Raw genomic sequence first — 17,241 nt, forward strand, 5'->3', positions numbered from 1 at the left:
GATGTAAAGTATGAGCAGAAGCATCAGCATAGTTTTAAGAAATATTTAGGGACTCAGATATCAGACAACTGGAACATACTGTATCATTCCTTTAATTCTTATTGTACTTTGCAGTTTGCTCCCTGTTTGATTCTGCAAAAAAAATGAAGGTCACTGAGAGTTTCAGGAAATTGTCTCCAGGGGCTACAGCATTGATGATCCCGTAACTCACACCACATGGGAGAGGAAAGATGCATCATAAATTGGAGAGGGGAAAATACATTTGGATCCAAAAGTACCATATTATTCCGACTATAAGACCCCCCCATGTATAGGATGTCCCCCACTTTTTTACCGTCCTTCGAGCGAGCAAGCCGCCTCCCCGTACACGCGCGCCCGCACCAGTCAACCCCTCTGAGTGCGCCCGCACCAGTCTCCGCCCCCGAGTGCGCCTGCCTCCCCCCAATGGTACCCATGATCGTGCCCACCTCCCTTCCCAATCGTGCCCGCGCCTGCCTCCACCCCCAGCCCGCCCACAGTTCCCCTCTCTGCCCCCATGTATAAGACGCCCCTCCATTTTTATGTAAATATTTTTAAGAAGTATGGTCTTGCACATGGAAAAAAATGGCAGTCTTGTTCTGGAATACAGCCTTCTGATCAGGAGGCTACTTACTCATTTTCTTTTTTAGGGTACAACCCTGTAAATATCGAGACAAAAATAACTCCCAGAGTTCCCCAGCCAGTGATGAATAGGTTCATGAATGGGAGTTTGTCATACTTCCAATTGCACTAAAATGGAAAACATTCTTAATTGAAGGATGATATAATAAGCTATGGAAAATATTTACTATGGAAACTGGAGAACTTTTGAAAAGGGGATTTGGGTGAGAGAATGGAGAATGGAATGCCTTCTGCCTTCTGAGGTTAAGCAAGTGGCTAATGGAGAGTAGGCCTGTTGTGTGTTTTTGTACAGCGCTGGGGAAACTGCCTGCAAAAGAGATGCACCTGGAACTTTCTTTCTGGCTTAGGTGCCAGATGAAGGCTAGTCTGTTCACCTAAGCCTTTGGTATTGCTTGCTCCTGTGTTAATTTCTTTTGTGTAACTGCTATTTTGCTTTCTGGAATTTATGGTTATCTTCTGTTTTTTGCAGTTGATCACTATTTGGCCTCTGTTGGAATTGCCCTTTGGATTACTAAGCATTGTATTTATCTGCTGCAGACGTTTTTGTTGTGAATTTGCTGTTATTTTCTTTCCTGAACTCTCTGGAACTACTACTTTGCAGTGCTTGTGCTTTGTACTTTTTTTCTTTGTACAAGGCATGGGGCATTGAAATATTTTAAATAATAGCTTGGCCTAGGCTGAGCCCTAATTCACGTCTTGCACAGCATAATATGCCACCATGTGCAAATCATAAGTGGCAGCAAAAGCAGCCCATTGAATCAGGATAGGGGGAAATTTCTATGGGAAAGCATGACAAACGCTTTTATCTCCCACTCCCTCTCTCTTTCTCTTGCCTCCTTGCCTCCATTCTCTGCTTTATGGTCTTTCTGTTCCCACCAGACTGTGTCCTTCTCACACAGGATGTTTACTGCAAAGGCCGGCCCAGGAATTTCCGCAGGAGCCCCCAGCTGCTGACGTTCAGTCACCACAGTTGTGATGTGTCAGAATCCCAAAATCTCAATTTGAGAAGAGGGAATAAAACTCGGGTTCATGGGAAAGACCAAGCGTCCAGACCATCTGAGGCTTTATTGTATTTACCCCAAGGTTCCCGTGGTACACTCACGATAATACAGGCTGCATTACCAGGCAGGCAGAGATGAACTCTACTGCAAAGCTTCAATACCACTACAGGGCATTTATAGGTACACAGGTACAGGGCAATCGATGACAGAATGCAGAGATTACAATAAGATTCATAAGAGGTCATCACATACAGAACAGATAAAGAAATGTCAGTCAATCACACTGTAACAATGAGATTAGTATTGACACTTTAGTTGAGTAACTTGAACCCATCTCCAGGTCTGCTCAGACATGCAAATTCAAGCCACTAGAAACTATTCATGATAAGCTCAGACCCCTATCTCGACTCTAAACATTCTGCATGATCAGGGCACATGAAGCCCTCTGGGCTATCAAAAGATTATTGTAAACTGAATTCCAACAATGACTATTTACAATGTATATTTGGGCTAAAATGGGCTACTGTAGCCTACAGCTAAAGGTGAGAGAAAGGAGCGGGGGGGGGGGATGTCATGTTAAACAGTGACAGCTTGGTTTTGAGAAGGAAGACAGGATTTGATCCCACAATGCAAAGGCACACAGGAGTAATGCTTTTCAGACAGGATTTACCCAAATTTTCCCAACAGATGGAATGCAGTGGAAAATACTGATCCGCCTTCAGTTCCAAGGTCTGATTGATGCAATCTGGATGCCAAAATAAGGGAAACTTTTCATGGGTTTTGACATGCTATGCTCAACTTTTTTTTTAATCAGAGAATTGGCCATGAAGTGTATTAACCTACCAAGTTCCAACCGATGTGCTTCCGCATGTGAAAGAAGTCATAGAAGATGCATATAATGGCCAAGTAACTTTTTTTGCTGAGCTATAAGGAGGAAAACTCGAACAGCCCACTTCTTTGTTAATAAACTAAGGCAGGAAGGGGGATTTTCCATATTTATGCAACAAGGAAAGGATTGCTTGATCACTTTTTTCCCACTACTTTTCCATTTGTAATTCACAGAAGTTGCTCCTGCATCCCAAAGTCTTCTAGATATATATCTGTAAGTGTAAATGTATGTTGGAAACCCATATGAGGGAGAAATGCTTGGGGGAGCACTTTGGAGAGAGGAATGGGGGAATAAGAGTTAAGTATATTCCTTATAAACAGCTTTTCTATTGAACAGATCCCCTCCAAATGCTGCTTTCCAAAAGGAAAAGAACATTCAATTGCAGCCAATCTCATCTAACATGTTGTTTGGCTTTAAAACAGGTATAATATAGTGTCCCTCTTGACACACATTATTCATCAGTTATAACTAGAAAGATACAGCAACAAAGATATTTCTTGGAAGTTTTGAGCAAATAGAGAAACCCCGCTATCCGTAAAAGCCACCAGCAGTGTAATTAGAATAAAAATTAATCAAACAGACTTGACTCTTTTTTGATGTACTGGGAAATTCTCAACATGTGCAACCATCAAGTGGGCCAATGGCTGGGCATGGAGGGGCACAGATGGAATTCCTGTGGGTGTTGCCTCAAATAGTGTATAGTAAAAATTCTGGGGAAAGGTATCTATATCTATGGTAGCGTTCTCTGCAGTACTGATGATAGATGGTCCTTCTAGCCAAAACAGTTGGTGCATTTCATTTATTTACTTATGACTCACTTTTTTCCAACAGGGAACCCAAGGTGAACTATATTATCCTTCTGCACCTCTCCATTTTATCATCACAATAACCCTCTGAGATAGTTAGCAGTTTGATAGCTTTGGTATTAATTTATGTCCCACACTGGTGCTACTTTCCCCCAAAGCATGACTTGTCACATTTTATGTACTATTCTGCAGTTTTATATTGCTGGTTCAAAAAATGAACTAGATACATACTAAATTCAAGTTGTGTAACTTAGAAAGGAAGGGCACTAAAGTTTGGGAGGAAAAAGTCACTTTGTAGCTAACATATATTACCTAAAATAGAATAGTTTCTCTTCATACCATAACTTCTCAGGCCTACTCACTGCAATACATGCGAAATTGCTGAAAAGCTGGAATCTTCCTTGGTTTGCTACATTTTGTGTGAGAGAAATTCTTTGCCTTTTGCAGCTCCAGCACTGAATGAACCTCAACAGGTATAACTCTTGCAGCATAGTAATGCAATAGGTAAAATTTGCTTTTTAAATTTCTGCTTGTAGTGTAAATTTAATCAAACAAAAATCTTGGAATCTCATTGGAATCACAAATGTCAACAGCTGGGGAAATACTGTCATCATATTGCTCTTCTGGCATAAAATCATAGCAAAATTCACAAAGTTAAAAGCCTGTGTTCTTGATCACCCCAAGAACACTTTTACTGAATTTAATTCAACTGGGTGACAGCTCTTGCTTTCCCAACTCACATGCTTGTAAGCAGCTTCAGTGGCTCTTGCCTCCAGTTTGGAACAAGCGATCTCCCCAGTAGCACTTTGGGGGGACAATAGCCAGTATTACACTGCATATATGGAAAAACTGAAACAGCCACAGTATGCCAGAAGACAAAGTTTATGAAGTGGTGATTGGCACAGCAAAGCCTTTGACTGTGTGGATCACAAGAAGCTGTTATGGATGGTCCTGAAAGAAAAAAGTGTTCCTCAGCATTTGGTTGTCCAGATATGTAATCTTCTTGTGGACAAGAAGTTAGGACAGAATATGGAGAAACACAATGGTTTGCTATGGGCAAATGTGTCAGAGAAGGTTGTATTTTATCGCCCTATCTGTTCAGTATCTATGCAGAACATGCAGTGAAAATCAATCGGCAGAGTGGATTGTCTCCATAAAGGACGCTACAGCCTCGAACTTGCAAGAGCTGAGCAGGTCTGTCACTGGGTACTGAACCAATGGAATTATAAGAACCTAGGGAACTGCCTTATATTGATCAAACCTCCTAGCAGTGATTCTCCAGTGCTCCAGGGAGGAGTTTTTCCCATCCTACATGAGGGGACAGAAATTGAATGCAGGACCTTCTGCATGCAGAGTATATGTTCTGTTGCTAAGCTACAGCCCCAGCCTCAGAAGAGAAAATACAATGCACTATAATTTTAATAGAGTCATTCCTAAATCAGTGTGAGCACATTTAGTAAAATATATTAAAAGGCCCCACAGGCATTGCCTACATACCTGTCTCTAAGAATGCTTTGATCCACAACGCCTTTCATTTTGTAATTTAACCACTGCTGTGAGGGGTCGGGGCTCACTGCTGGCTTTGGGGTTTTGAGGGCCCTGTAGCCCTCAGTGGGCTGTGAACCTTTTCACTAGCTGCTCAAGCTTCTCCTTTTCTTTCTCCTCACTGCTGCTACTTGCTTGCTTGGCAGGCAGAGAGTCAGCAAGCATCCTTGCTTCTAACCCTCTTCTTTCCTTGGGCCAAAGCAAGGGGCAGGTAAACAAGCAGGTTACACTGGTGAAAAGGAGGCTCAGCTCCAGGCACCTCTTGTTAGCAGTCCCATCTGGGACATGGGGCCTTGGCAGGTGCCCAGCCATACCTACCCTCAATGCCAACCCCACCAGAGGGATTCTTTGTATTGTGAATTACAGCTGCTGTTGCAGTGCCAGAATCTGTTGGAAATTCCATGACAGCTTGCTGAGCATCCTGCTTGTGCTTCACGTGATACTTCCTCACCCGGTTTCCCATCCCATTCCACACAATGGAAGGCAGCAGGAAAAAGCAGGTGGTTCCATCTGCACTCCCCTGTATGTGACTCTAGCCCCACCTTGAACTCAGCTGGGAACTTTTGTATGGCCCCTGTTGCATCGTTCTATCTTGCTGTCATTTAGTCCCATTGGAAAGAAAATGTAACACCATACAGCAGTGAATGAACGGCCTCTTCCATTTTCTGCTCCCTTGATTCATGTGCTGCCAGCTGACGTCAGTAAATTGTCCCCACATGTTTATAGTGATAGTTGATAAGAGCCAGTGTGGTGTAGTGTTCAGAGTGAGGGGCCAGGATTCAGGAAATCTGAGTTCTAGTCCCCACTCAGCCATGGAGTGCTTCCCCCCCCCTCCACCGCTGACTATCTGGTAATGGTTGTTCGCCAAGTCTGAGATGGACTCTAGAAGATCCTTCAGTGTTTAGGCACCTGGACAGTTTACTAGTCAGTAGGTGCTAAATGGAGGTTCTTGTCCTTGAGATTACCTCAGCCTGTAGCTTTAGCTGAAACTTGTATCTGATTGAAAATGGGAGCTTTCCTTCCCTTAGACCCGAATAAGATGGAGTTAGTATAGTCTGCTTGAGTGGGACACTCCAGGCTGCCCAGAGCACACATGTATTGTCCTGTACAGAGTACAAGAGCTTACACTTTAAAGTTTGACACATAAGACATAAGGGAAAGAAATAAAGGCAAGGATAAATGTGGCAAGATTATACAATTGTTTAGCACCCATTAGATTGTTTCAGGCTTCACTGAAGTACTAAATGTATTCCAAATATGAGGATGCAAGATATTTCAGGGAGATGAATGCAACATTAAACTATTTTATTACATACCTGAAACTACTGGTCCAGGCAAGTTTCTTATCCTCAGCATCATTTGACCTTGCCTGACCTTACTTTAGACACTTTTCTAACCACCCCCGGAGTACCCAGCCTTTTGCCGACTAGCCACAATTTGCCAATCTCAACCCTTACTCCAATAATGTTGCAGGACACTCAGCTCAATATGTTTATCTTTGTTGTGAAAGAGGTGTCTCGTTCTCTACTATGTTGTGCTGAGCATGCAAGGAATCAAGAATCTGAAGCCTGCAGGAATTAAGCAGATGTCAGCAATCTTTACTCTTATCTGCCACATCTGGTTATGGTGCAATCTCTGGTGGGGTGAATGAGAAAACAGGAAGCAAGAACCCAAGGACATCTGTCATCACTGCTGGAATCAAAGAAAGTGAAACTGGGGCCATGCCTCTAACAAGGGAAGAATGCTCATGTACCATGAAGAATGTTCTGTTAATAAGCCATCCAAGGTGACACAATGCCATGGCAGCCTGCATGAGACCAGTCCCATAAGGCCTCTTAACAAGGAGACTTGAACATTTCATTCAACAGAAAGGGAATGCTGGATTCCCCCCCCCCCCCGGCATGAATTTTAATCTAACTTCTAACGTCTCTCAAGTCCTGTCCCAATTGCCATCTTGGCCTGGAACATTTGGGAAACACTAGAAGTAACTGTGCTGTGTTAGCCAACACTGAATATGTTTGCACCAACCAATGTCCATACGATCTGGGATGAGCACGCATTGAGCAAGCTCTCAAAATCTGCATGAAATCCTGTGACTTGTTCTGATTGGTCCTCTGCTTCTAAGATTTGTAACATGAAAACCAGGATGCAACTAGATTTGTTGACAGCTGCTTTCTTAGAAACCAGTGGTGACACGGTGGTGTGTTTCACATTGGGATGAATCCCAAACTGCAGTGGGCTGATTCAGAAAGATCCAGGACAGTGGCCCCCACACGTTTTCGCTGCCAATACAGGTATATTTCGGAAGATTCATGGCTTTTCATTCTGGATGTTAGCTCGAGTGTACCTAAGCCGGTGTGTTCAGCAGCATATGCAGGGTATGTAGTTCCCCTTTGGTTTTTCTTTAGCATTTGCTCTTGTAAGCAGGCCCTCAGCATCTACAAGGCCATTTATGCTGAGAAAAAGAAAATGGCTGTACAAACAGGCCTAGTTCAAGAAAGTGACTTCAGTGGTAACCCCCCTTGCCCCACTCTCCAGCAGCACAATCAAACCCTGACTCTCTAGCACCAGGTCCATTGGGCTTAATGTTACCTGAAAAATGTTCTAAACTGTTTTAAGAACTGTTTCTTTTAATTGGTTTTTACATTGCTGCACACACACACACACACACACACACACACAGAGAGAGAGAGAGGGGGGGGAGAGAGACAGAGACGAATTGGTTCATTACCTTAGACTAATGATGTAACAACAATGAATAATTAGGTATATCTAAAGAATATCCAAAGAATAATATAACTTTCCATATTTCTGGGTTCTAGTGTTTTCTACTAGATTGTCCACAGCAGACATACATGCCTGCTATGATTAGCTGTTCCTACTTCTTGGGTCAGCTTCTTCATTGGAGTAGTCTCTCAATATTAGGATGTAACTTAGGCTGGTTTTACTCATTGTACCTTGAGTGTAAGTACAGTGTAAGATTGTAAGTTTAAGTGCAGTGTGAGAGAATGTGATTGTGCTGCATCTGCCACTGCTCCACCAAGTTATCAGCTCACACAACTACCTCTTACTTCCATGGAAACTCAGGATCTAGCCTGAGCTGGACTGAACAATGGCCACACTTAGAACATTGTCTGGTTACTCCCATTTGGAAAAAAAGGATATTGGACAACTGGGAAAAGTGCACAAAAGTGAGCAAATAAAAATAGAGGTTACTGGAATACTTTCCTTATGAGGGTGGGGAAAAATCATAGTAAAAATCTTCCACTATGGACTGTCCCTATTAAGGAACTCTGTTTTACTGTGGATTTTGCTGGCTGTGAACTATAGCTTCCAAAGCAATAGTAGGATGTGGTTTGCAAAGAAGGCAGACAATTTGAGATTGGGAACATGTTCCTGAATGGTCCACTTTCAAAGAGAAAAGCAAAGGTTATGGCAGAAAATAGAACAAAACTTGCACAAAATATTGGCATAGATTTGAACCTGATGTGCGACAGGGGGTGGTTAGGGGTCGTCTCTTTTAACTATATCAGTAGACAGTTGTAGGTGATGGCACAATACCTTGAATTTGTACAGCACACATAGTTAACGGTGGCAGTGCGAGGGGGTGGGAAGAACCCCCTCTCTGCTTCTGACACCACTTTGCTTTCCTGTCTCTCTCCTACTCCACTCAGTATGCATTCCCTTCCTGACATTGTATCTTTTGGAAATATATCAATGGCCAAGGACCACAACACTGGAAAGCTACACATAAATGTAGTTAGAAGGAAAATAATTTGGCTACATGTGGTTGGCTTCCAGCCCAGCCAGTGTGGAAAAAAGTGACTTGCAATTTACCTCCCACTGGCCCCTAACAGCCTGCTTTAGACAAAGGGTAACTCACCATGCAGTTCCCCTTCAATTCATGTCCAGTCATAGTCCTCTACAATCTCCACATCTGAGTGAAAGCCGCCTGTGAAATAATGATGGCTTTTTTAAAAAGAAGACAATAATGTGTGTATGTGTGTGGAAAATTAGAGCAATGGCTTACCTGAGACGATTTCTTGCATCCCCATGTGTTCACACTATGATTCGCTTTAGTTAACACACATCAGCTGGAATAGAGCTTCAATACGCATCTTGTGGGCATCTTGCAGCATTATTTTTACCAAAGAATTGTGATTAATAACTCGGCAGAACTTCAGCTACATGCATCTGCTTCTTGTATGGCACTCAATGATGGTTGTTTTTATTACTTCCCAAACTACTCGTTCAAAACAATCATGTTTCTAGGCTAGCTCTGAACTGCTTCTGGATCTTGCGCCCCACACAAATATCCAGGAGATCAAGGTTTTTGTGGTGTTTCCAGAAGACGCACCACCCTTTGGCCACTGTATCACCAGATGCTATTTTTTCACAGCTGTGGAGGTCCATAGGAGCAGCTGAAAAATTAAAGGAGCGTCATGGAAGAGTCCTTTCACCAAATGCTTCCCAGCCTTTCAGTCTCAATAATCTTACTGTTTAGGGAAAAGTTCTGAGCTTGTGCATGCACCCATCTTGCCTGCTTGGCATATTCCACTTGTTCTGAGATGCTCAACTAAGCAGCACTGTGTAACAGTTATTGCTGTAATCACCCAGAGAGCTTCAGCAATTGGGTGGTATATAAATTAATTAATTAAATATAATGTGGAACATGCTCTAATAGCATCAGTAGCTGGAAAATTAGGGAGAGAACACAAGGTGGAGCTCCACCCTCTGCAACTGCAAGTGATGTGGGATTGTCTTTTTGGTCTGAGGTCTATGTTCATCTTCAGCTTGCTTCACAAATATCATTTAGATTAAGAGTTGTACATGTGCTATGAAATTATATCTGCATATGATATGGTTTCTCATGTGGTCATAGGAAGTGGCTTCTCTGGGACTCTTTGGTCATTAAAAGATTGAAGCTCAAACATCAGTAAGATCTACTCTCTACCTCCTACAGAAACTGCCATTTATGGCACAACAGACTGAGGATTCAACTCTCCTTTTCAGTACTCAGGTGTGCCTCTTATTGAAGGCTTCTACATACAGTCATATTTTTGAAGAACTGCTCAGTGTATATTGAGATTTTTCCCTGAAGTTGTGTTAGTCTTTGTTATCTCTCCATACATGTGTATTTGTGTATTTGTTGTTATGTGCTGTCAAGTCATCTCCAGCCTATGGAAACCCTATGAAAGAAAGCCATCTAAAATGTTCATAACAGCTCATATTCAGCTCTTCCAAGTTCAAAGTTAAGGCTTCCTTTGTGGATTCAATCCATTTCATGTTTGGTCTTCCCTTTCATCATCTGTCTTTGACCTTCCCTAGCATGATTGTCTTCTCCAGTGAGTCTTGCCTTCTTATGATATTTCCGAAGCTTGACAACTTCAGTTTTGTCATTTTTCCTTCTAGGGAAAGCTCTGGCTTGATTTGATCTAGGACCCATTTGTCTTTTTGTTGATCCAGGGCATTTGCAAAGTTCTCCTCCAGCACCACATTTTAAACACATCAGTTTTCTTCCTGTCACTCTTCTGTGCCCTTTCGTGGGGACTGGAATATGTATTAACATTTCTAGTCCGTGAGCCATTGTTTTGTATTCCGTATTTGTTGACATATTTTTGTTAGGGTTGGAACTGATTCATTTTCTGCAGCTTGGAATAAGTCTATTGGTATCCTACCTACACCAGGTGCTTTATTCTTTGTGAGAGCTTTCATAGCAGTTTTACTTCACTTTGTAATATTTCAGGCTTTTCTTCACAGAACTCCATTTCAAAGAAATTTGTGATCCTTTTGTATCTTCTGTATAGTTCTCCTGTACATTCTTTCCATCTTGTCTTTATTTTCTCCTGTTTAGATAGTATGTTCCTTTGTTTGCCTTTTAGCATTCCTAATCTAGCTTTGAAATTCCCTTTGATTTTTTTGTATCTTCTGGAAGAGGTTTCTTGTTTTTCCTCTTTTGTTGTTCTCTTGGTAACAACTATTACCAATCATTGTAATAGTTCTTTTTGTCTCTACATGATAGTCACTGAAAAATTACATTAAGAATACTGATCCTATTTCTGCCATTCTTGGCTTCTCACCTGTCCTTTGCAACTGTATTTGTTCTGCTATTCATGTAGGCATTTCTTGCTGCTGCAAGAATGGTCTTTTTGCATTCTTCCCTAAATATGTCTCTGGTTCAGCCCACAATCCTCCTGGCTTACAATCAATTAAGCTAAGCAATGCTAATCTGTTCTTTAGGTAGACTTTAACATCTTCAGGGATGTTACTTAAGTTATATTTTGCTACTATGGGAGTCCTTATTTAGTTTGACTGATTTTTGAAATTAAGAGCTGATGGTTACTACTGCATTCTGCTCCTGGTCTTGTTTTGGCAACAAAAATATAGCTTTTCCACCTTCTGCTTCCAATTACATAATCAATTTGATTTCTTTATTGACCATTTGGGGAAGTCATGTATACAGTTGGCTGAGTGGTTGCTCGAAGTATGTGCTTGAATGAACAGGTTGTTGGCTTCACAGAATTCTATGAGTTTCATTCAGTTTCATTTCTTACCCCTAGGCCACATTTTCTTACAACATTTGATTCTGTATTGTTTCCTACTTTTGCATTCCAGTCACCTAAGATTAGCAGCATGTCTTGTTTTGGTGTGTTATCAATTTCCTCTTGAACATAAGGGTTTCTGATTCCTGATTTCTTTTTCAGCATTTGTTGTTGGATCATAGACTTGAATGATGGCTATGCTAATAGGTTTTCCATTAATTCTGACTGATGTTGCTTGGTCAGATTTTGCATTATGTCCTCTTACTGCCTGTGATATGTCTTGCCTCCATATTAGAACCACTCCATTTCTTCTGCGTTTGTCATTTCTAGAGTAAAACTGATTGGAAATGTCCTATCACAATCCACTTTAGTTCACTCACACTGAGTACTGTGATATCCATTCTTTCTATTTCTTACTTTATGATTTCTAGTTTGCCTTGATTCATGCTTCTCACATTCCATGTCCCAATTATATGTGTTACACACCACTGGATTTTCCTTTCACCTCTGTGCGTATTGGCCACTAGACTTCCTTTTGGTTTCAAGCTAGTTGTTTCATTAACAACAGTGCCACTTATATTTGTCCTTCGCTCTTCCCCAATACTTTCCAACCTGGGGTTCTCATCTTTTGGTGTTATCTCTTTTTTTTCCTTTTGGCTTATTTCATCATAAGGTTTTCAAGCTTCAAAAAATCAGAAGTGGATTACCACATCCTCCTTCTGTACAGTACTAATCAGAGTTAGTTTGAGCATCACTTCCATTGTCTTCACCAATGTCACCTTCAACTAGCACTGCTGCCTTTCTCCACCCCATCACCATTCTCATTTTTGCAGATATGACTATTACTTCCAAAGAGGGTGGATACATCTTAGTCTGGTGTCTCAGCCTTGACTGTACTGCCTTGGGTGACCCTGCTAGGAGGCCAGCCAAGTGAGGCTCTTCTGGCCTCCTGACAGTATTGCTTTCAGTTTCTTTGACACTCTCAAACCTTCTCACCATGTTAAGATGTGCATTCAGGAGAGGGACACACACATACAGAGGTATCCAGAAGTTTGGATGTCATCGGGTTGGAGAAGGTGTCTACATAAATACATAAGTACCAACATATCCTCTTGGCAGCTTAACCAACAGAACCCTGTGATAGATCCAGGTAAAATTTCTCCCCTGGTCTTACAGTATAGAAGTAGAGACAACAAGGGTACAAAGTAACATCATGCAGTGGAAATACCATCAGGGCATCGTCTTACATTGCCTAACCCAAAACAGAAGAGAAAATATTCTCAGGTGCCTGGAAAAACTTAAACTGGACATGCTTCTTGGGCATAATAAAAGCTTATTTTCAGGCCCCTGAGAATATTTTCTTTTCTGCTATGGAACACATGAGTGCCTTCTGCTCTTGCTGTTTCTCTGTCATTGCCTGACCGATTCCCCTTTCCTTAAAATACAATCCCGCCACTATGCCCACTTTGTGCACTCTGAGGCTGTTCTCATCCAACACCCCCATACCACCCACCCTTTTTAAAGTTTTAATTTTGGTTAGCAACTGGTGCTCTGGGCCATGCCATTGGCTGGCATACAGTTGTGACTGACCCCTGCTGTGGCAGCCCGGCTTGCTGGAGCAAAACAAACTAGCAGATCTGATAGCTGCCCGGAGCACTTGGCGCAGGCTGGGGAGCTGCGCTAAATATAGGCTTCTTAGGAACAGGCTGCTCTGCATGCATGTATGTGTGAGAGCAAAAGAGAAAGGGGCGGGGGGGGGATGCGGCTTCAGTGTGTGTCATCGTTGTTGCCAACGATGATGGCTCATTTCAGTTAATGGAGCTTCCCCTCCTTATTGGTTGCTTGACTTGGAAACTGACCTTGTGAATTTACGGTGGAGCTCAGCTCAGGAGAAGAAAATATCTTCTTAGCATCTGCCGAATATAGGTGTTAATTTTCACAAAGGCTCACCAGAACCTGTAATGTTTGTTTCTCTGGACTCCTGTCCAAGATGATTATTCTCACATGCTTTTCATTAATTCATTCTTTCATTCCTAGTCCATGTTACACACCACGCTTCTTTTCAGCTTTCTAAGGCATTAAGGCAAAAGCATCCACAGCTGGAGAGAAAAGTTGGTGGATCCATATGGTGAGGAGTTAATACATACACGGAAGTTGTGGAGTGGCCTAAAGGCATGGCAAAAAGATCTAAAGTCAGTGGGAAATAGGAAGAACCTAAATGCAAGTAGTATATTTAAAGCTGATGAATTTATTTCTGTGCATCTATTTGTGCAGTCAGAGCCAGGTTTGGATAATATTGTGACCAACTATCCTGATTGTAGACAGATTAATTAGTTATCAGGCTAATGCACAGAGCATATCATCTTGAAAGGAAGTGTTGGTTTTGCCTGTTCATGAAAGGAAAAAAAAAAAAAAACAGACAGGCATGCTGGTTACTGAACCATGTCAGTAGATGGAAACAGACTTCATTATACTGAAGTCAGCCCAGTCTTCTTAACCTGGTGCTTTCCAATTGTGTTAGACTACAGCTCCCATCACCCAAGCAAACATAACTGTTGCCCATGCTGGTTGGGGAGAATGGGAGATGTAATCTGAAATTAATCTGTAGTTGCTCACCCAGCCTGAATATCAGACAGAGGTGATGATTCCAGAGTTTTTATATGTCCATGTGTGAGGCTTAAAGACTTGATAATCACCAGTGACGTGGAAAAAGAAGGAAAAAGCACAATTGCAAATGTTACCAATCCTGTACACATTTAAGTATTTTCTGCCAAGTTTCATTGGATTTACTCCCAAAGAAAGTGTACACAAAATGTGACAGCAGGGGTACCAAAAATCTAGTTTCTGCTCAAGCTTGTGACGGGTATGTACCAATGATTCTATTACCTATCAATAAGAAGCTGTGACTGAAAAATTGGTAAGGGAGATGAAAATGCCTAAAGAAGCAGAAACTAGATTTTTGGTTGTTATATGGAAGCTAAACGTGCCTAGCATCAAAGGTTAATCAGGAACATTGGTAAAAAATTCTTCCTAGCCTGCTAAGCAGCAGTTGACATCTATTTCATAAGAAGTCATGTAGAAAAGAAATGACATTTAATTAGTGAGGGGAACAAGGAATGCTGGAAAATACTGCCACTTCCTGGGCCAAGTTCCCAAAAACAGTCCAGAAGGAGATTACAGAGAAGTTATTTCTCAGGTCATCTCCAAGCACTGCCTTCCTTCCAGAGCTGGCTGCTCCAGAAGTTGTATGAGGGGTAGTACAGCCAGGCAGTCGTGTCTGATGCCTACCACACCTGCACTCGTCTACGCCAGTCTCCTGCTCTCTGCCTATAATGCTGGCCCACAGAGCCTGGTTATTTTCCTTCTTAAATTTTGGATAGGCAACACCTAAGCAGTTCTGGCTCCCTCAGGCTTCCCCCTCCTCTAGCTATTATGTTGTTGCACATCCTTTTTGCTTGACACATCAATGCAACCTTTAAATTTCCATCCCGCTCCTCTGTATTGTATCATAATTGCACTTTAATTAGAACAGCATATTTGCAAAGTGATTCCTTGTAAAGCGAAGTTGTCTGTCTGTGACAGGGGAATGCAGACGAGTTTTGTGGCACCAAAGTTTCCTGGATTCTGGATTGATGGATTCTGTTACCCATCCAGTTATATCATTTTCCAAGACTGAAAGTAGCATAATTTTCATTGTCCAATATATTTACCATGCAAAAGTTGGTAAGGGAAAATAAACCATTAAATTTATTTAATTTAAATAGATTAAATTTATTTAATACACTATAATAATAATATTATTAATTTATTATTAATACAATATTATTAATTTATTTAATACACTAATTCAATTGATAGAGCTCGTAGTGGGGAACTGTCACAAAATGGAGACATTTTAAACAGTCGATTGTTCTTCTCAACATTCCATTTCATGGAAATTGATAGCCAAGTTGTGCTCCTTTTGTCAAGGTTGATCTTTAGAGCTGTAAGTGCCCCCCTCCCCGCCAGTATGAATGGATCACATAATGGTTCTTGATAGATTACACATTTCATATTATTCAGACTGCACCTTGATTATTTTGCAGAACATAGCTTCTTTGTTGCCTTCTGAAAAAGATCTACAACAAGGCATGAAATAACTGTGCCTGTGATGGGTAGCTTTTTTTCTACTGAAATTAAAAAAAACCCACATAGAGGAATTGTGCAGCTGCTGTAGAAGAAGAAAATATTTATTTTGAGCTAAAATTGGGCCACAGCATTTGCAATTTCTTAAACTTATAATTATTATTGCCAGTTTTTTGCAATTGTACTAGTTTGCTCTTATGGCTGGCTGATATCTGTAGTCTTCCTGGTCAATTTTCCTATCTGTTTTAGCTGTCAAAAGGAGTGGGTAACAGACTGATATGGTGAAATTGTATGTAGGCTAATTTGTGCACAGCTGATAGGGATTAATTTGCAACTTGCCTGTTGAAAAGCATTGATAAAGGAGAAGTGGCAACAGAACGTGTTCCAAATGTGTGTGTCTGTGTGGGAGCAGTATCTCCCCCTTAGCAATGTCATCCTCTCGCTTTTAAGTGTTGAACTGACAGTTATCAGTACCTTCTGCCTTTTCAGTGTTTTTCTATGTCTCCAACTACTTCAGAAAGGGGAGCTATTAACCCACATGCATTTTTTCTAGGTCCTTTTCAAACCGCTTACTGATGTTCCTGTGATTCTTGCAACTAAAAAAAATGAAAAGCAGAAATATGCCCAAATTTAACAGCTGGGAAATAAAGGGATGGGAGATTTCCATACTTGCTGTAATTAAGCAGCTATTGCAGGAACAAAAATTCCCCTCCATTTACTTCTCAGCCGTCATATTTGTGTACATTTAACTGACAGGAAACCTCAGTAACCTCAACAATAAGTGCTCCAAAAAATACCAGTGAAAAGGCGCTGTGAGTGGTGGGGAGGGAAGTGACTATCTCCCCTTTCCAGAGCAGCTAGAGAGTCATGGGACTGTTGAAAAGATGGACTCGGAGAACTGTCTGTTCAACACCCAAACCCACAAGGATCATGTCATCAAGGAGCACGTTTGTCCCCCATCCCCCAGATGTACTGACTCTTTTAGATCCAGCCACCCTCTTTTCAGACTTCTGAGCTACTGGCTCACTCCTTTCTCTTAGTTATTTCTCTCCAGGAGTTTTGCGACTGTGCAAATTAGTTGACTGGCAACCCCATCTTCTCAATACTCACATCAGAAACCTACAGTTGCTCACTGTGAAAGACTGACACCGCCTTATTACACACTTTGAGGCATTTTTGCATTAGTGAGTGGGTAGTCACTGGTGAGATTGCAAAAAGTGAGCAGCATGGGCTTTTCAATGCTCTTGCTGAGCAGCTCTGTAGCCATTCCAGACAACTCTAATCACAGCATAATGATTAGAATGCAGTCCTGGGACTTAGGAATTCTGGGTTATAATCCCTCCTCAGCAATGAAGCTCACTGGGTGTCTTTGGCCCATCATTGACTCTCAGCCTAACATACCTAACCAAAAGAGGAGGAGGGTTATGCAAGCCACCTTGGGGTCTTTGCAGGAAAAAAGGCAGGATTAACAACCCACAAAAATGCCCTGCCAGATTCGGATGATACAACCCATCATGGCCGTGAATAACCTTTAAATAAACTATGGGTTCTCAGGGTGGTTTGTCTGTGCAAAATAAACTACGCTCCTAGAAACCATACTAGGATCAGATGATGCAACATCCCACCATGCCTGGTTCACCATGGAGGCTTGATGAGTCATGTGAACCAGGTAT

Source organism: Varanus komodoensis, unplaced genomic scaffold, assembly GCF_004798865.1.
Source record: "Varanus komodoensis strain SLA01 unplaced genomic scaffold, ASM479886v1 scaffold92, whole genome shotgun sequence".
NCBI classification, from domain to species: Eukaryota; Metazoa; Chordata; class Lepidosauria; order Squamata; family Varanidae; genus Varanus; species Varanus komodoensis.